This window comes from Antedon mediterranea, chromosome 1, assembly GCF_964355755.1.
Source record: "Antedon mediterranea chromosome 1, ecAntMedi1.1, whole genome shotgun sequence".
Classification (NCBI taxonomy): Eukaryota; Metazoa; Echinodermata; class Crinoidea; order Comatulida; family Antedonidae; genus Antedon; species Antedon mediterranea.
In genome coordinates this window covers 30769986-30792475 of record NC_092670.1, presented here as the reverse complement: position 1 = coordinate 30792475, position 22490 = coordinate 30769986, and the positions used below count along the sequence as shown (strand labels likewise).

Genomic DNA, 22490 nt, shown 5'->3' with positions numbered 1-22490 from the left:
ATAAATGTTTTGTATTCGTGGAATGTATAGAAATTTTATTCGGTAAATTATAGACCTGTTACTCTTATAATTTTTCTCGTACATTCATTATTTGTGGTATCATCTTAAGAGAGTATTAGGCTCCTGTTTGGTGATCTGTACCATGCATGTAAATACATTTTAAAGGCAAATATTTTATAATATCGATATATGATTTCATTGATGTACGCACTCAGAACCCCTATTAAGGGGATACCTTCAGGACCCAACAAATTGTACCCTTAATAGAGGTGTCCCATAAATAAGGGTTGGCCAAGTGTTAACAAATATTGCTTCTTGTTCGTTTCATGAAAGCGTTCCCCCTAAATAGGGTTGTCCCATAGGAAGAGTGATGTTTTTATAGATTTGCACAAGAACTGGCGATTTGGTATGGAATAACACAATTCAACCGTAGTAAATACCGGTAAGCTTCCTTGTGATAAAGTTTCATAATGCTTCCTGAATAAAACTGCCTGCACGGCACGGCACGAATAAAACAAGATTTGTTAAAAAAAAACAACATAAATTATAATTTCACGAGTTAAAAAACAACGGATTTGTAGAAAATACGAGTAGCCTACCAGCCAACCTGTTTTATTAGCATGTTTTTTTACCATTAAACTAACCACCAATACAGTAACGAATAAGAATGGATTGGCAATTATATCCCATATTTTTTATAGTGGTAAGTTTGTATGTCATTATGTTGAATGATTGTTTGTCTTGTCTCTAAAAAAAAAAAAGCCTCATTCCTATTTCCAATACTTTTAAATAATAATTTCTCAAAATTAATACATTATCATTCATCATGTAAATATTCCATTTAATCCGTTCTACAGCAGCATTATGAATTAACGCAATTAAATCCACCTGTAATGTCTCACCTGTAAAATGTCTCCTTTCAAATACCGACCGGTAGTTTACAACATCCCGGGAAACATTAGTTGTCTTGGCAACAGCGTACGGCAGTATGTGACAACATCAGGTGACTTTCTGCTCTTGTCTACGAAATATTATTTCGATGACATTCCTTTGAGGCGCTGCCGTTTGATGACATTTATTATAGTTGACGTTTTTTATTTAATATGCTCCCAAAGGGCTTTTGTAGTCATAATTCACTTTTTGATATAACTTGTGTTTCAAAAGTTAAAAATATTTAGGCCTGCTAGGAAAAAATATATTATTCGTTATTCGGGATGAATATTTTCACCGTGTATCAGAATTTGTAATTCCTGTAAACCTAATACAACCCAATAATAAGTTGTTACAAATTGCGCCCGTTTCTGCATCTGTCACAGACAGTTTCTAACCGACTATCGCAAGTCATTTAGAATCGAGTCTAGTTACTGTATTTTATAATTTATCCGCAGACAAGGAGGTTATATTTTTCTTTTTGTACGATTGACGATTTCAGTCGCAAAACGTTAAGTGTAATATTTCACTTTAACGAATACCTTTTAAGATTGAGAATTGATTAATTAGCAAGATGAATTTAGCCTCGTAACACAAAAAAAGAGAGTTTGTAGGCTATAGAGGCCGGAATGTGTTCAGTCTATGGGGAAGATGTGTACACATTTACCGTGACGAGACGCGTACGTATAAGAACTTTTATTGGAATAGAAATTTAATTTACTGAACTGTAATGTTGTAGAGCTATAGAATCAGCGTAGACCGTGTTTCCACAGCCAACAATTAACCGGTAATTAACCGATAAAAATTAAATGATAGACTGCCTGCGGAAACGGGGTTTAACCGATTCTACTGAAGAAAAATTAACCTATAATTAACGCATTTAAATCGGATAATTGTCGGATAAATGCAATAATTTTAGCCTTTGATCTGGAGGACAAATTGTTGCGTTGTGATTGGGCATCTGGTTGGTTGCTTTGGTAATAACTGATCATGCGAAATGTATTGGTAAAAAAATTAACAGATAATTTTGTTTTCGCTGAGTATTCTTTTCTGTAAACCCGCTTGCTTCTATTAATTATGTTGTATTTGGTATTATATTCAGACGCGAAGCTGTAGTATTTATTTCTCACAATACGAAAATGTATCAATCTCTTTAAAAAAATGTATGTTCACGTACGAAGATGCATTCGTAGAAAAACGCTGTTTTCCACACTACAGGCTTACTAATCCGTACACTATAATGTTATACACCACGGAAAAGTTAGGCATATTTGTAGGCGTCAGAACTCAACCGAAGCAGGCCTATTTCAGTGGAATACCGTTCAGATTTGACCACTAGTGTCCTTTTAACCCCAGTTGATTGTACCATATACCCTGCACCAGTTCATGTTCTATTACATTAGAATGTTGTTTTCCGATACTGCGTTGTAAGGGACTGTAATTGAGTTGAAAGGGACAGACAGCTATAACGACAGTCTACTTCTTAATTATATATCGTTTTTTGAACCCTGTAGGCCTATATATTTACATATAGTATTTACTTTACGAGGCACTTTGTATAAAATAACTTGAATAAAATAATTCACATGAATTTGTTAACCCCTTTACGTATCAAACATTTTAAACTTAACATTTGGGTAAATATATTAACATTTAGTATGCTATCGTTTCTTAAGCTGCTTTCACATCTCGGCCGGATTTAGTCCGGCGCGCCTGAGAAAAATATAATAATAATGATAATGGGTGAAGCATAGGATTGTTACACCAAAATCGTACCATGAATCCGTACCGTACCCTGATTCGGATCAAGATCAATAAGCCATTTGTTTCCTGAAATCGTACGATTTTTTTTCTTTTGACCAATCAACAGTGAGCATGAATGACCTCGCTTGACACGTTCAACGCTCGCGATATTTTCCTCAGGTCGGCAGACCGAATCGTGATGTGAAGCAGCTTTAGGTCTTCAAAAAAGACCAATTCAATTGACAATTTTTTCATCAAATTTTTACTCTAAAATTCCTAAGCGAAACCAAAAAATGTTAATTCATTTTTGTAAAAATAAAATTTATGCAATCTCATAATTTTACAGGTTTAAATGTCTTTTGTTTGAAAGTAGCTCATCCGATAAATTAAATACCAAAGCATAAATTAATGATTAATTATCATGAATTAAAAACGTCAGTTGGAAAGGTTATAACCATTTAGATATGTAAAGTTAAGGTGTAAAATTCTGAATTTTATTAGAGTTTTGCGTGGTATTAACAAGCTCGATAATATACTTTCCATAACAGTTTTTAGTCGCGTGGACGCGACTCTATAGTTCACTATGTCGGTCGGTCGGTTGGTCGGTCTGTCGGTCTGGTATCACTATGCGTTTTATCGCTTTCTGACCTTATCTTGATATCAGTTTAATCTAGCTAAGTCAATTTTTCACAGTATATTCCTTATGGCCAGGAATCGATGTGGTTATGTTTTCACGGTGCGCAATAAAAAATTACGTGGTGTACGAAATCACGTTTGTAATCATATCTTCACAACCATGAATCACAATTAAATAAAATTTGGTACTCATAAATTTCAGGGCATAAATCATCATATGGCAATACAATTACGTGCGTAGCGCATGTAACGCATGCATACGCGCGCTTAAAATTTTCAAAATTTATTTTCGATGAAATAAGAGTAGGCCTACGTTTCAGGCAATTTTAAGCGTTTACAAAATCGCAGATTTTTGCGTTAAATGTTATTGCGCACTCTTTTTGCCCGATTTCTGTTTTCTTGACTTACTTTTTAACTCGAAATTACGTTATACGAGCACGTCAAAAGTGACAGGCTACGCACGTGTAAATTAAAAAAAATGTAAATGTTTTTAAACATTTCAACATTTTTAAACATGTTCAGTAATTTCGGTCAGTTGGTAGGTTGGTCGGTCGGTCGGTAAACACTAATGGGCACGCGACTGCAGCCATCTATATGGCCTTGTATAGGTTTTGTTTTTCAGGGAACATAAAACCGACTGACTATAATATAGACCATATTGTTGAATATGGCATTTTATGTCAATATGTTTTTTTTTCCGAGTGTAATAAATTACCATTCCCTAACATATAGAGTAACATAGTATTTACATGAACATTCTAGAATAAGATGTTTTGATTTAAGAAACCATGTATAATTAATAAGAACAATCAAGAACATTCCAGAAGTGCTATTAATAGAAACTGTAATCATGTAATAATGAGAAGTATAAAGAATGATCTAGAAGGATAGGAGCATCTTGTATATAAAGGGATGTAAACTATTGTAAGGTTGTTGGATTAGAGGTTGGATTAGAGGTTGGATTAGAGGTTGGATGTTATATTGTAAAGTCATTGTGAAGCTGTTGTTTAAAGTGCTTACTGGATTGTTAAAAGTTGAAGTTGATTGAAATTAAAGCTTTGTTTTTGAGTTATTTTACAACTTTGTGGATTTTGTGTGTATACTTTTATGTCACAAGGGAGTTCCTAAAGTATTTTCAACCGCTCGGAAACATACGTGAGAGGAGTTCGTGACATAATTTGGTGGCAGCGGTGTTCAGCCTAATTTGGTGGCAGCGGTTATTTCGATCTACTGTTCGACTTAACTGTGTTTTTATCTACAGTACTGTTGTGATATTTTGTGGTAGCAGTTTGATCTACTGTATTTTGCCATAGATTGGTGGCTGTTTAGGATCAACTGTACTTTTATTGATATTTTGAGGAAGCGGTACTTACGATACTGAGATATTTTACGGAAGCCGTGGTGCTACGTTTTGTTTAATCGTAAGTACACAAACATTGTTTTAAGAACAGTACATTATTTATTTGGAACAGTAGACTTGTGAACGTCTCGGTAACTACGATTAACTAGTAACAAGACCCTCATCCAGATTTAAAATGGCTGATAAACAATCAACAACAAGATCCGGTAAAGAATACAGCGGCGGCGATGAAACTGATTCGGATGTAGAATCAGTTCAATCAATACAACCTGAACAACAGGCAGAAGAGTCTGGACCAACCAGTGGACATAACCCTACAGGGGCTGACTCATTTTCAAAAAATTTTTTGTTGTTGATGCAGCAGCAAATGCAACAGCAGAATATTATGATGCAGCAGATGATGAAACAACAAGAACGTTTACGTCAAGAAGATAATGAAAGACGTCGGGAAGATATAGAGAAACAAGAACGTTTACGTCAAGAAGATAATGAAAGACGTCGGGAAGATATGGAGAAACAGCAAGCATTGGTAATGGCGTTAATGGATAAGCAAAAGGACAGTGAGGAGAAACGATTAAAAGATATAATGAGATTGAAGGAAGTTCAGATTGCAAAACTTTCTGATAGTGATGATATTGAAAATTATCTCACTACGTTTGAACGAATTGCTAACACCTATGAGTGGCGAAAAGAACACTGGGTAGTAAAACTGATACCACATTTGACAGGCAAAGCAAGAGCAGCCTATGCATCACTACCAGTGACAGAAAGTAACCAGTACGACATAGTGAAGAAAGCAATATTACAAAGGTATGACATAACTGAAGAGACATATAGACAAAGGTTTAGGTCAATTAAAAAGAAAAGTGAAGAAAGTTATAGAGAAATGTATGTTAGGTTAAAAGATTTATTTACTAAGTGGGCTAGGCCTGCTGATAAAAGCAAAGATGATTTAGCTGAAATTGTTATTTTAGAGCAATTGATAGATATTATGCCCACAGGGGTACAAATTTGGGTTAAAGAACATAAACCAGATTCTGGATTAAATGCTGCAGAATTAGCAGATAATTATTTTCAAGCTAGAAAAGGTATCGATTTTGAGAAAAAGTTTCAAAATAGAAAACACGAAAATAGAAACAACCAGGAGAAAACAGTGAAAGGCACTCCTGAAGTTGACAGTAATGGTAATAATAATCCCCCTGATAACTTTCATAAATCACAATCTGACGCTAGACAACCTCTCGTTTGTAGACGGTGCAAAAAAGTAGGCCACATAGAACGATTTTGTCGAAGTAAGGATGGCTTTTTGTCGACAAAGACAGATACTGTTTCAAAACCATGTACACCTTACGTTTGTAGAGGCCTAGTTGAAGGATGTGATTGTGAAATTTTGATAGACTCTGGATGTGATATGACACTTGTTCATTCTGATTTAGTAGCGGCTAAGAAAATTAATCGCGCGGAGCAAGCTAAAATTACATGCAGGTGCGTCCATGACCATGTCCAAGCCTATCCTACTGCATTCGTCAATATTAAGGTTAATAACGAAGACCATAATTTGTTGGTTGGCGTTTGCAGCGATTTACCAAGAGATGTAATTCTTGGTAGGGACTTTCCTAACTTTGGAGACTTATTAGGGAAGGGGAATAAGAATCATGATAGGCATAGTTTTGTTGCCACTAGAGATCATGCTAGAAAAGAAAAACTAAGGGAGGAAAACGAATTAAAGTCGGAAAAAGCTTCTGGGGTTATTTCACGTCAGTTAGATGATGTGGTTAATTTTCAAGAAGAATTTGGCCATTTAGATGGCCAACTACTCAGTGACAACCCTCCCAAGGAAAAAGTTCATAAAACCAGAAGTGAGAAACGAAAAGTTAGGAAAGAGTTTGCAAAAACAAAGGAAGCTCAATCTAGCCAAGATAGTGAATTAGACATTTTAGATATTGGCAGAGATAAAATTAAGGATTATCAGGTTAAGGATAGAACTTTAATTTCACTTCGAGAACAGATGTTAGTACAGAAAGATGATGACACTATAAAGATAGTCTGTAAGGATGGAATTTTATTTAGACAGGTTTTCACTAAACACCAGACAGAACCAATAGAGCAATTAGTAGTTCCATACCCTTGCCGTAATAGTGTTTTTGAAATTTTCACATGATATTTCATTGAAAGAGTATTGTAAAGCCTCAACGTATAAAACTAAATTTAAGGCCCCGATGATTTCTATGTCAGTAATTGTTAGTGAACCATTCCGACAAATTGACATGAATATTGTTGGTTCATTATTAGTAATTATTAATAATTATGTTCTATGTTATTATGGTGTAATTAAGTTTTATAGACTAGGAGTGGGTTAAGTTTTGACACGTCCGTGTATACTAGCCCCTCAAAACTCCAAGAAAGAGTTTTGAGCTCAGAAAGAGGGGGGAGTGTAATAAATTACCATTCCCTAACATATAGAGTAACATAGTATTTACATGAACATTCTAGAATAAGATGTTTTGATTTAAGAAACCATGTATAATTAATAAGAACAATCAAGAACATTCCAGAAGTGCTATTAATAGAAACTGTAATCATGTAATAATGAGAAGTATAAAGAATGATCTAGAAGGATAGGAGCATCTTGTATATAAAGGGATGTAAACTATTGTAAGGTTGTTGGATTAGAGGTTGGATTAGAGGTTGGATTAGAGGTTGGATGTTATATTGTAAAGTCATTGTGAAGCTGTTGTTTAAAGTGCTTACTGGATTGTTAAAAGTTGAAGTTGATTGAAATTAAAGCTTTGTTTTTGAGTTATTTTACAACTTTGTGGATTTTGTGTGTATACTTTTATGTCACAAGGGAGTTCCTAAAGTATTTTCAACCGCTCGGAAACATACGTGAGAGGAGTTCGTGACACCGAGAAGAAAACATATTTATTATAGTAAAACCATAATTTAGCCCAAATGGATAAGAAGTCAATGGGGTAAGTTTAGCTAAACTGTTTTAGTATTTATAGGCCTAAGCGAGGTTATTATTATTCTCTCTTTTTAAAAAAGTGAATAACTATATAATAATACAAATGGCCTATTCACATTTTATTTTATTCACATTTTAGTTGTTCATGTTTTATGCGGACAATACCTCTTTAAATAATTGATGTTATAATGATTTTAAATTAAGACCGCCTATTCGATCATTTTACGGTAAATTATCGATTTAATGATTTGTTTGTTGATCTTTTCTTTCCCTTTCGCTTACATAACTCGGCATTTATATTATTGTATTAATTATTAATGCTGCTTATATAAATGTATTGCTTATCACTGATATGCATACGAGCAACAATAACGGCGAAGAGCACTGTAATGTTACAGCAAAAGATAATATGATATACACATGGGAAACTGTACAGAAGATTTTTTGCAAAGTTTTGAGTTGTTTAAAAAAAAAAATTATTATGTCGATGCACTCGAAATATACAATCTAAAGTATGCATAGCTTTGATCTGTGTAGGCCTTTGATTTGTGTAGGCATGGAGAGCTGCTTAGGTTGGTGTATCGGCTCCTTATGTACGAGTCCATCACTCCAGATTCCGTTATATTTTTATGTAAACCATGTTTATTCTCGGGTCAGTGAAAATGGATATTAAAAATAAAATTGCTTTAAGATTACAAATAATAAATAAATATTGCACTAGTCAATCAGTCCACTGCTTGACAGTCATAAACATCATCACCGTATTGACTGTAGTGACTACTTGCTATTTAGCCCAATAGTAACCGATATAGTTTATGGTTTAATGTTTGAACTATATGTAGTAAATCCACGTTCTAAATTGATATAATATGTTTTTATTTATAGTACATGTCTATACGACATCGTTCAATGTTTCAATCCATCAGTGATTTGAAACAGTATACCGTTAAGTACACATGTTTAGTATATCATTGTACACTAACAGCTTATATCGATGACACATTTATGCTTTAACAAATGTTTGAAATAAAACAAGTAGGCCAGCCTTTGAAAAAAGTATGTGGTTTTACCGTTTTTGAGTGATACAGTGTTGACAAATGTCACAGCAGAAAATTATTTTTTTTCTTCATTTAGGCCTATTACCGTATTTATTTAAGAATTTTTTTGTTCAATCTGACGTGAAGGAATGTTATTGTTGATAAACAATTATGTATTTAATTTCTTTTATTTTATTACATCGAGTTATTTTGACGTCAAAAAATCACGTCTAGTTTATAATAAAAATGCTTTTACAATATAGTTGGGTATACCATCATAATACCCGTTTGGGGCGCTAGTTTCTCTATAATTATGCTTACTATAGTGCTTTCTCCTTTATGTTGCAAAATATTGCTGGTGTACTTCCAACGCAAGTTAAAATTTCAAAAAGTGTTACCAAACTTTTAAAAATGTACTCAACCTGATGACAGCTTTAAATGTTAAGAAGAGTATATAAAAAAGTTAACCATTTACATTGTAAGAGACGTTATGTATAGTTTCTCACTGCAAGATTGTTAAACAACTTGTTTTTTTTTAAATCTAACTTCACAAGAACACAAGGAATCTTTTGGAATCTATTCTAACCTGATCAGTTCAACCAACATTTACTGAAAAAAGCGTATGGAAAAGGCAAAGTGAATGTGATATTGCGACAACCCTCTAGCTCCATATCGCAATACCTTCAGACTACTGGTGCGACAACCCTCTAGCTCCATATCGCAATACATTCAGACTACTGGTGGTACAACCCTCTAGCTCCATATCGCAATACCTTCAGACTACTGGTGGTACAACCCCCTAGCTCCATATCGCAATACCTTCATACTACTGGTGCGGCAATCCTCTAGCTCCATATCGCAATACATTCAGACTACTGGTGGTACAACCCTCTAGCTCCATATCGCAATACCTTCAGACTACTGGTGGTACAACCCCCTAGCTCCATATCGCAATACCTTCAGACTACTGGTGGTACAACCCTCTAGCTCCATATCGCAATACCTTCAGACTACTGGTGGTACAACCCTCTAGCTCCATATCGCAATACCTTCAGACTACTGGTGGTACAACCCTCTAGCTCCAAATCGCAATACCTTCAGACTACTGGTGCGACAACCCTCTAGCTCCATATCGCAATACCTTCAGACTACTGGTGCGACAACCCTCTAGCTCCATATCGCAATACCTTCAGACTACTGGTGGTACAACCCCCTAGCTCCATATCGCAATACATTCAGACTACTGGTGCGACAACCCTCTAGCTCCATATCGCAATACCTTCAGACTACTGGTGGTACAACCCTCTAGCTCCATATCGCAATACCTTCAGACTACTGGTGGTACAACCCTCTAGCTCCATATCGCAATACCTTCAGACTACTGGTGCGACAACCCTCTAGCTCCATATCGCAATACCTTCAGACTACTGGTGGTACAACCCTCTAGCTCCATATCGCAATACCTTCAGACTACTGGTGCGACAACCCTCTAGCTCCATATCGCAATACCTTCAGACTACTGGTGGTACAACCCTCTAGCTCCATATCGCAATACCTTCAGACTACTGGTGGTACAACCCTCTAGCTCCATATCGCAATACCTTCAGACTACTGGTGGTACAACCCCCTAGCTCCATATCGCAATACCTTCATACTACTGGTGGTATGACCCTCTAGCTCCATATCGCAATACCTTCAGACTACTGGTGGTACAACCCTGTAGCTCCATATCGCAATACCTTCATACTACTGGTGGTACAACCCTCTAGCTCCATATCGCAATACCTTCAGACTACTGGTGGTACAACCCTCTAGCTCCATATCGCAATACCTTCAGACTACTGGTGCGACAACCCTCTAGCTCCATATCGCAATACCTTCAGACTACTGGTGGTACAACCCTCTAGCTCCATATCGCAATACCTTCAGATTACTGGTGCGACAACCCTCTAGCTCCATATCGCAATACCTTCAGACTACTGGTGGTACAACCCTCTAGCTCCATATCGCAATACCTTCAGACTACTGGTGGTACAACCCTCTAGCTCCATATCGCAATTCCTTCAGACTACTGGTGGTACAACCCCCTAGCTCCATATCGCAATACCTTCATACTACTGGTGGTATGACCCTCTAGCTCCATATCGCAATACCTTCAGACTACTGGTGGTACAACCCTGTAGCTCCATATCGCAATACCTTCATACTACTGGTGCGACAACCCTCTAGCTCCATATCGCAATACCTTCAGACTACTGGTGCGACAACCCTCTAGCTCCATATCTCAATACCTTCATACTACTGGTGCGACAACCCTCTAGCTCCATATATCGCAATACCTTCAGACTACTGGTGGTACAACACCCTAGCTCCATATCGCAATACCTTCAGACTACTGGTGGTACAACCCTCTAGCTCCATATCGCAATACCTTCAGACTACTGGTGCGACAACCCTCTAGCTCCATATCGCAATACCTTCAGACTACTGGTGGTACTGCAAAATAAGTTTACTATTATGTGCAGGGCTTGTAATTGTTTTTGTTGTATTCCTGAGGTGCGATATTTCTTTTCGTACATAAGTTGGGGACCCCTCATGAAACGTCACAAAATAAACATGAACATTCATAGTACACACATATCGTACACATTTTCCCGATTTTAGCTCGAGAAAGTGCCAAATTCATATGTATGGTAGCCTTTGCCACCAATTTGAAACTGTAAAACTGGTACACACAAAAATGACTTCTGTGAAACCTAAATGGAACCGAAAAACAGTAATAATGAAATGTAATATGTAATTCCTTGATAATAGTTAGTCAGTCATTCACCCAATAAAAGTGACGTCATTAATGTGATTGGATTTTGATGATTTATGTGATACAAGTTTAACCAAAATAACCCTATAATCGAATTGAATCTTGTATCGAGTCTTTATGGTGAAGCATGAGAAGCTAATTGAAGATGATTATGATATTTGATGCAGATGGGATGTGGTGGTTACCACACGATAATTTGAAGTCAACGTCATACTTTAAGCTAGATTCACACTTGTTTAGACAAACTCACGTGATGTTGCCCACGATAATTTGAAGTCAGCGTCATGCTTAAAGGCCCATTTACACTACGATAACGATCGACGATAAATATAATAAGCATGCTTTTTTGTTTGCATAAAACAAAAGAAATTAGAAAGATTTCGTTCTAGTACTATAGGAAAATCATTTATGCTGTCTTTGATGATGATAAATAAAAACAATAAAATAGTTGTATTGTCACGATATTATTGGTCTTACTTATCATGATGTCATTTGATTGGACGTGTAAAATATCATTTTCTTTAAAGGAAGCATAGATGGTTATTCTATAGTTCTACAATGAAAAGTGTTTTGTTTTTGGTGGAAAAATGCATATTTGTATATTTATCATTGATCGTTATCATGGGCCCTTAAGCTAGATTCACACTTGTTTAGACACTCATACTAAAACGGAACAAAGTGTAAATGATAGCTTCATAATATCAGTGCAAGATGACCAGAAATTGGAAGCACAACTTATGCTATAGGATACCTGTAGACGTAGACTAATATGCGCCTTTAGACAGTTATATTCGGAAGCTGAACAAAACTAGGAATTTGGACTGGGCATGCGCAAACCCCAACGCACGTCTGGGAGAAGAGAGTCTTTGCATAAATTAGTCTGCAAGTCACGTTCGATAATCAATTACTTCGTTTTGGCTGAACGTTGGCCGGGTATAATTACCGCCAGTGGTCAGTAGTGGTCAAAACCTTTCTTCCTCTATGGAAATAATTAAGCGAATGGTTTGTAAAGATGAAGAATTGTTTGACTAGTGAGTACTTTTGTCGGTGGCTGTACGACAAAGGTTCGTGAAAAAAAAAATTGTTTACTGGAATGTTTATGTGCTTGTGCAGGGTCAGAAGACTTTGGGGAGAATGAATGTCCTTTTTCCAGAATATTCACACTACAACTGTACTATGTTAATTTAGGATTATATTTTTGTTTTCTACAGAGGCCACGGACTACACAACACATTTATATTTATTTATTAATATTAATAATTAAATATTTCAGACTATATATGTTTACTTCTTTGTTAAACAAAAATAATTGATAACACATAGATATTTGTTTGAATTATTACTTAGATAGAATATCAATACAAAAAAAAAACATCATTTCATGAAGCAAGAAAAACAATAATTAAAACTAGACTCTGAAAAAGTCGAGCGGTGTTTTTTAAGAAATTATTTTTGGTGCCAGAAAGCATACCCGATTTGGCCATTGTGGATCAGTACCTGGAGTAACGACAGTTTTTACACTTATGTTTTATTTTATACAGTATTTGAAGCCAGGTCACCTCTGGTCACTCGTTCAAAACAATTGTTATTGTTATGATAATTATAATCGCCTTACTGACGATAATTAGAAAGCCTGCAGTTTATGTTAGGTCGATTCATCTGTTTACAAAATGCACACGTTTAGTTGATGTGTAGTGTTCATCATACAATTATTCATGAGTAAAACCACTGGGCACAATGAAATGTTCACAAACCCAGAAAATTGTTGTTTTCGTTAAATGCGACTTCAGTCTTCAACATTTACTTGCAATGCTAACGTTGGTATGTTTATCCATGGAGGTACTAATTCATCGGTACTATACCATGCGCGTATCGATTATTCCGGTAGATGAACATGTGTCGGAATTTGTATAATTGTTTTGTCTTATTCAAGACTATTGGTCTGACGTTCAATGAACCACATTATACACATTTGCATCAGACATTTAACCGAAACAAAATATTGTCATTGTCATGTTGTAATTTTTAGCAAAATATATTGTCTGCAACTGTGTTCACTTTCTGTTGTTGATGGTTTCTCTTCAGGCGTCATGTGATAACATGGACCAATTTCAACGGTGTTGAATACATGTTTATTGTGACCTTTCATTGTTAATGAACTGCATATTATTGTTGATTAATATTCCCAATACTGGTTGTCAACTCCTCGCACAACCAACTCACAATCATCGACCACATCATCAAATCTACAAAAGCAATGCAATATTAATGTTCACTATAGTACGCGTTTGTGATGCAGCTACTTTGGCTGTCACAACAAACAACTTTTGCACTGTAGGCCTAGGTCTAAAGTTTACCTCAATAATTACATTATTTTAGACAATTATATAATATAGTGTTTGTTCAGTGTTGCATTAAACAAAAAAAGTACAAAGGGTAACATTATTCGCTTAATTAAACGGGTATTCGTTTATTCATATATGTTCGAATGTCGCTGCCATTTAGTATACAGCACATTACAATTTCAATCTAAACAATGTTTTTTTATATGTTTTTTTGTTGTCAATAATTATGTCTAGTTGATCATGGACTGGAACAACATATGGTTTAATGCGTGTTGTACACTTTAATTTATTATTATTAGCAAATCCTCCGTGCATACATTTTTTTCTGCTTCGATGTCCATTATGGCCTCACGCTGTCCAGTGTATGGAAGGCCAAATAGGCAAGACACTGCGTTATCTAAACAACCAGAGTTAAAAGAGTGTGTTTTTAAAGCAATGTTGTCCTCCGTGGATGTTAATATTAATAAACTATTATACATTTTTTTTAGGATCAGTCAAATATATTAGGTTGTTTTATTCTCAATTTGTATTAAGTTTTACATAACCAGTGTACGATTCATACTGTATGCCTACACTATTTTCAATTCATTAATTGCTGTACTTACGCCTACTACTACAAAATAACCCATTGAACTAACACTAGGGACCCCATGCTTTAACCTTCGAATACCTCACAGTAATAGCTTGCCTTTATTATACTGCTGCGATAAATTATATTAAAATAATGTGTCAAAACCTAGGTTTAGCCTAACATTTGTTCATAAAATGTCGCAGCGTGATGTGAATGGCCTCAAGGAATATAAATATATACCTTAGTTTTCTTTTTGCAATATTCAATGCAATCGCAGGGGATTTCGATTCGAATATGCAGTCTGCGTTATATAAGCAAGTATAAAGAGTTGCTCCATCACCACCTTCTTAAACTATGATTATACGCTTTAGCTTAAAACATTGGCTGATTGTTTCGGTGTATACATCCATAATTTAATAAAGCTTCTGTATGTAATCCATATTTTATATCAGTAATTGGAATCAGTGCTGTTTACTCGTAGAGTCCATTCTCCAATCGATGCCCAGAAGCCAAAGCCAACGTCTGTAAGGATAACGAGGACTTGTCATCTATTAGTTTCGATTTTCATATCAACTGTTTATGTTAGACCTAGAACGACACGTAAATCTGTGTTTCAGTATTTTAAACTCCATAATATAAACATGAAGAAGCCTAAAATTCACACTGAATAATAGAAAAAGAATTATGATGTCGGGTCTGACAAGTAGGCTTACATAATAATGACAATCTGTTAAACAAATTTGAACATTATTATATTTACATCACGCTTGTTAGCATACTCGCAATGGAAACCGAGTACCTATCTTTCTCCATATTTATGTATTGTATGCATTACGTTCGAGTAATCATGCATAACCGAGTGTAACTAGCGCCATCACAGAAGAAGAAAAGAAAAAGTCACTAGAAATAAAACTCTTTTAAAACTAAAGTCACAATGTCATTAATAATGTAAGATGTCCATCTGCTTTACAGTTTTTTAGGTAAATATTTTTTGTTCGATAACATTTTTGGTCAAAGTGAATAATTATTATATTGCATTAAAATGGCATTAGAAATACAAATGTATCTTTTGAGGTATAAACTAAATACTATACGATAAACGTAAAACCAGAAGAAAAAAAGCGAAAGGTGGGTGTACGCTCAAAAAATAAATTAAAAAATAAAATAAAAACCGGCGTACAATTAGTAATACACTTTACAGAATGGCAGTGAATTTTAATTGAGTTGTTCAGCGAAATTGAATTTTAATGCAATTATTCTGTAGGCTTTATCGGATTAACGCCGATTTTATGAACAGAATTTCCAAACACCCTGGGACTTAACATTCGATTAATGTAAAACAGAGTTTGTAGTAATATAATGAATTTATAGAAATAACAGTTCTCGTAATTCAATTTGAATGTGACACCTAAAAGTAAGTTTTAATTTTTCTATTGACCTAATATTCATTTTTGTCGTATATAGTTAGCAGTCCGATTTCGGAGTTTTATTTATTTATTGCTTTTTTTTCGCACTGTGTGTATTTGTTACCAACAGCGAGGGATTAATCTTCTTCAAGGGGTTACAAATGTCATGATTACATTATTACCGCGGCCTAAATACCGTTATTGATTCCTATTATTACTCATTTTATGTTCCAGATTGTTTACTGTAAGGGGCACATAATAGACTAAAAATAGAAACCACACTAACACTACTGTACTACTCTAGGCAAAAAAAAAAACAACCTTGCATGGTTTTGCGAATTGTGCGACGACACAAACAAATGAAAGCTAAGTGGAGACCCACGGGATAACCCCCTGGATCTGGTTCCAAGGAGGCATGACATCCAAATACCACCCGTGTCTAATCTACAAATATACAGTACTATTTCCTTTCCGGGGGATCAGCTTATTGTGTAGGCCTAACTTGTTACCAGAATTACCGCTGGGATACCATTTTATAGACGAAAAACAGACTACAACCTAGACTAGGATATTCCAATATTGGTCTAATATATGATTGTTAAATGTTGATAACATATTTATATGCGTTTTACCTTTATTTCATTGGGTATAGCAAGTGAAAAATTTTTTTAAATTTATTTACTTATAATAATATTTGGCCTTAGTGGAATTGTGAAACTGCATTTTGCCAGAAGAAGAACCATGCTGTCTATTATCATGAAAAGGAAATAGCCATTCATTATTGTAGCGTGATTCAGTTTGACCAACGGAAAGAGTGACATTCATATTATAGAGTATTGTTATATACCACTTTGTTAAGATACGCATGCTCAATATTGAAAACACTGTTAAATATATTTGCACTGATGAAGGGCTAGTGTTGCCCGAAAGCTCTGCTAACTTTTCTGGCTGTTTTACTTCTCGTTTTGATATATATATAAATCCAAAGGCAAATTACTGAAAAAATGACAATGCTGTGGGTATCTATCAGTGGCTGGATCTCAATGGAGATACAAAAAAAAGCGAAAAGCTAAATCAAAACGATAAAGTTATATATATACAGATATTATCAACTATTTTTCCATTTCGTATCATTTTCATGGTCAAATTATTTCCTTCAAACGTAGATTTAGTATTTAGTTTTTCTATTGAACTGTTATCCATGATTACCGTTGGAAAGACGTCATCATTTTAAATTCAGTAAATTAAGTGACGTAGGTGACTTTATATAACTTATATAATGGAAACGTTTTTAAAAAGAAGATAATTACTATCTAAAATTCCTTGTAAGGTTTCTCAATATACTCTGTATTCAACTGTAGAAGTATGTACCACCAATGCCCTTCAAAAACTGTTTTATTTATTATATGAAAATATATTATTATTTGCTCATTTGTACGAAGACTCCAAGTGAACCAAGTGTAAAAAAAACCATTCAAACATTGTTTCAATTCAATTTTGTTCAGAAGCTGCGTCAGATGCACATCACCTTAATTTCAACATATTGTCTATGTTTGTGCGAACACAATCATTTGAATAAAACTGAATAAAACAATTGTGTTATAGGCCTATAACATGTATAATAAGTATTGCATTTGTATTTTGGGCAAAATAGGAGATCATATGAAACAAATATTATAAACTTCCACTAGAAGAATTATATGGCAGTTAAGTTGTATTTATGTCAATAGGATCCATGAAATCAATTTCAATTTACTGTGCACATGATTGGTTGGTTGTAAAAAGTCGTTGATTGGCCAAATCTACCATGGAAGTATCTACAGCTGTTGCGATACGTCCCTTAAAATGGCCTAGATAGAGTTCAAGGGTCATTACTTGTTGCCTAACCACGTGATAGTATACATGGGTAGTTAGATAGAATATTGTATTGTTTGTATCATATTTACGTAGTCGATCAGCAAGAGTACAGCTTGAGTATTGCACATATATGAATAGAGGAATTGTGAATAATAACTGTGTTTTAGTAGAAGTAAGTAACAGCAGCTGTTTTAAAAATACTCTTTTACAACGAGGACTGTTAACGTGTAGACTATTATTGGTAGTCTAATCTAATGCCTACTGCATTTTCTGAATGAATAATACGTTTACGGTTTAAGCTCAACTTGCGTACAACAAACAGGCAATAGGATTTATAGCCGGACGGACCTGTCTGTAAGTAAAGCCTCTTTGGTTAGGTCACTTTGTTTTGTACATTATTGCCCTAGACATTTCAAACTAACTGTCGAAATAACTGTTATTAACAACAGTTATCAAATCAACGAGTAGCCATGGCTGCGTCATACCCGAGTGCTTATACGTACCGTGCTTATAGTAGGTCAGTCATTGTTAGTTCGTACGGTGGGGCCTACACACACGATTGAGTTTTAATAATGAAAAAAGTAATATAGAGTGTCTAGTTTTTAAAATTAAAAACGAGTTGTGTACATATTGTGCTGTGTCTGTGTATTTACGTGAACGCACATGTCACATATTTGTATATATTGAATAGTAGGTTTATTTGTGACTTTGTTGGTAAGCCTATAGTACCTATTAATTGTGACCATGCATTGTGTTATACTACAGTCAATGTAGTTTAGTTTTGCAGGAAATATGATAATAAAATACATTTATAAACAATTATGTAAAAATATAATCATAGATTAGTTCTATTAGGACATTAGTGCTTAATTCGATTTCGTGCCCATATCATCGTATAATAATCAATAATGCAACGAAAGAAGCAAAGTGATGTGCTTTGTTTGTTGTAAAGTATACGGTAACGGTACCAGCATACTATACACAACGAACAGACTTACAACAACGTATCACAATATTATATAGCATTGAATAATGTCAAGGACGCGCGCGTACACAATATGTGATGCTTTCATCAGTTTTGACGCGCGCGAAAAAATAACGTAATGTTTTTCATCACATTATGGACGCGCGTTACATATTGGTCCACCAATTCCACGGGAGTTTTTATTCTATTGCTTTAAAAGAAATACTAATTTGGGGTTGTTAAGACTAACATAAGGGTGGCTGTAGCAAACATCTAAATAAATAGTTTTTCCATTATTTTCCATTAGTTCTTGCTCAATAAAGCTCGGTCCAGACTATCAAATTTTATGTCACAACGAAATGTGATGTGCCATGGACATGATGTCATATCACTACCATTCCTATTTGGGAATATCACTACCATATGTGGGCATATCACACGTACATTTTGTTGTAAAACTAGTTTGATAGTGTATACAGAGCTTAACGTTCACAATATTTTGACCCACTATATGCAAACCAAGTACAAAGTCGTTGCTATGCAAACACTGTAGACCGACAAGGTTGAACGTTTAAAGGTCTAGGTTTCGTTTGTTTTGAAGGCTGCAGGCCTACTTCAAATCCAATCCGTTATTATAATGTTAATATTAGAAACTACACAGAACCCCTTCTTTGAGAAACCTCTATTTAATGGATACCTCTACAATGGGGACACATTTTTCTTGTGAAGTTTACCATTACGACAAAATCCTATATTATTATAGAGCAGTTGGTTGGGTCCTGAAGCGTGGTTCCCACTAGCGACGCAACACAAGGACGTAACACAACGCGAGTGAATTGACCAATCACAAGCGATGGCTTATTCGCTTGTGATTGCTAACTGTCTATAACTTCGCTTGTCATTGGTTAAAACGCTTGCGTTGCGTTTACGTCCTTGCGTTACGTTCTAGTGGGAACCAAGCTTTAAGGTGTCCACTAATTGTCCTGTGTTCTACTGTATGTTATTTTATTTATTTTTTATTTTATGTCTTTAGGCACTGTGGCCAAGGATTACCAATAGTGAATTAATCACTGTCCTATCAGATAGGTGGTAATCCTCCTGATACAGGGGCTATTTTGTGAACCAGTTCACCGGGGTAACCCCCTACTCTTTTCGAATAATGAACTGGGTTCTTTAAAGTGCACACAGGTTATAACTGTGTACACTGGACCTACGGTTTATAGTCCTTATCCGAGAAGACTTGTTCCACCACCAGAACTTGGAGCGAGTCGGCCTCGAACCCTTGCCGATGTTGTTGGCTCTTTAGGTACGGTAAACGGCGCCCCTGCCTTAACCGCTCGGCCATTTGTTAATACAAATAAAACGGATAAACTAATCAGGAGATGATTACTGTTTTTAAATATTTCTAATAGTTTAGTGTGTAATACTTATCATAGATTAGAACCATTATTGTTTTACAACGATTTGTATAGTTTGTAGTTATAGTTGGTATTATTTGAAAACGGGTCAGGTTCTCCGTTTGTTCTTGTATTTTATGCTCGTTGTCTTGACACGTACGTGGAATGTAATATCAAACTTCCGTTTTACAACAAGGCCTACATACAGCCTACAGTAAAGTATCGTGGATTGTTCTATAGAAACACCAGTTTATTTATAATTTTAGACAGTACACATTTCATGTATTTTTGGATGATAGTTTTGGCCATTCTTTATTTATGGCAATTGACCTTGACTGGTCCTTCATGAGATGTTTAAAAATATGCTTGAAGGTCCTTTAGTTAAAATACAACCATTAGATTAGACATCGTTTCGTCTCTAACTCGTCACATTAAGTATCGTACATTCAAGAAAATTATGAAAAACAAAGAGTAATTATGTGAATGTAATTATTAAGATGAACGAATAAAAGTGGTAAGTTACACCACAAAAAAGGAAATAAACTCGCCACATTAAGTGGATGACATTAATTGGCAATTTATTAGTTCTTTTAATTAGTATTATTAGAGCGTTTATTGTATGTACTACTAAAATAATCATTGCACTCACTACTAATACTATAATCAATTTCCTATGTCAATGACATAACAAATTATTAGTGAATAAAAATGGTTATTGTATTTATAATTTATAAAGTCATTGGCATCTGGTTAACCTAATTGGTGTTTAATTTAATAGCTTGAAGATAAGAGACGTATACAATAGAATGATGTACGGTATGACTGTATCGTAGATAAAACAGCCTTAAATAGCATGATTAACAGGTTAAAGGTATGGCATATAAAATAGAAATCAATCAAAGATAATAATATTTACTTGGCATGTCATTTGATTGGAACTTCATTTTTAATATTTTACGTTGTTTGTTTCACAAAAAGATAAGCGCGCACATACTGTATGTAAACAGATTACTGTATCTGTAGGACCGCAAACTGTTTTATATTTCCACAATAACAAAAATAACATAATTAAACAGCACAGAAAATAAAACAAAAAAGAGCCCCAACTACCCCCCCCCCCCTCCCTCCCCCAACCGCACACAATTTTGTAGACACACCTATTTAGAACTCGGGAATCTACCTCGGGAACAACCCTCGGGAACATTTTTCTCGCTCCCGTAGGTATCCCCTTGAAAGGGGTTCTATGTACATGATTTTGAATACCTTTCCGTCATTAAAATAAGTGATTCACATTTAATAATTATTCATAACAATATGATAAGCATCATTATAAATATGAATTTCATTTGCTGTTGTCCGCATGTATTCATTTCAACTCAATACTTGCATAATGACCGAGGTCACAATAGAAATCCAAAACTAAAGAACAATAAACGAAACAGGTTCACAATACGGTTAATAAACTCGGACGTTAATAAATAATAGATTCTATCCATTTAAAATGCGTTCACTAGGCGTAATAATGACAATGGCATGAGCCTCCGATTAAATTAACGCCAGACGGATATAATAATGAACAACCCTTCTGTTATAATCATAATAATAGGCCTTACATCCAAAGCTAAATATTATCAGTAACAGTGTTAGACCAACGTCCAACCTAGAATCGTGGTAAAGTAAATCGAGTGATATATTTATTTATATACTATATTTGTTATTGTTTAAACTACCGATAGTGGTGATGGGAAGTAACCAGCAGTTAAATTCATTTGGTTAATAGAGAACTTCTACCTATACCACGGCCTACAAACTTACGCACCTATATAGCCTAATCCGCACACAAGTTGTGTCGAAAATTGAGCGAGAGGCCGAGATTGTCCTCACATGCCCTCAATTGACATAACGTATAGTTGCTAGGTCCTCTAGCTAGAGGCGCTTCCTATATAATGGTACATGCTATATAATTTTGTATTAGCTCATTAAATCGATTTTAGTAATATTAGGCCTACGCGTTCTGTCTCGTAAAACGTAGTATAAAACAAGTATAAGACAACAAAGTTAAATTCATTCATACTAACGGTACAACAATGCGAAAATATTTTGCATATCATCACTGATTCCATTCAACGGTAAACAGCCAGGAAACGATAAAATAAGTGGTTTTTTTAAAATAAAATTCATTACATTCTTCTTTCTGTTCCATTCCACGAGAAATCTATAAAACAAAACACCTCAAGCCAGCCCTACATGATATAAACTATAAGTTTGTATTCGTAGACAGATTGTGGATTGCAATATAAATACGGAGTGTTTATTTAGAGTTAAATTCATAAGTTATTCATTTTTTATATACATGTTCTGAAGTTGGTAATGATTCAGCACGAACAGCTCAGTAGACCAGTATAAGGCATAAATGCAAACAACAAGTGTGTTGATTATTGGCAGTTTAAACAAATTTAAC

General features: G+C 34.9%; 1 protein-coding gene across 5 annotated transcripts in view; it reads left to right on the top strand.

Moving 5' to 3' along the window:
- Nucleotides 1–22490, top strand: part of LOC140063656 (corticotropin-releasing factor receptor 1-like) — an 88236-nt gene that overhangs the window by 10852 nt on the left and 54894 nt on the right. For 3 of the 5 annotated variants that reach the window (XR_011847655.1, XM_072110097.1, XM_072110094.1), the window contains exon 1: nucleotides 17773–18022. The exons of 1 other annotated variant lie outside the window; for it this stretch is intronic. The gene's annotated coding sequence lies outside the window, so the exon portion shown is untranslated. Of the gene's footprint in view, nucleotides 1–17766; nucleotides 18023–22490 lie in introns of those variants that run through there. One more of the 5 variants, XM_072110095.1, reaches the window with a different exon arrangement.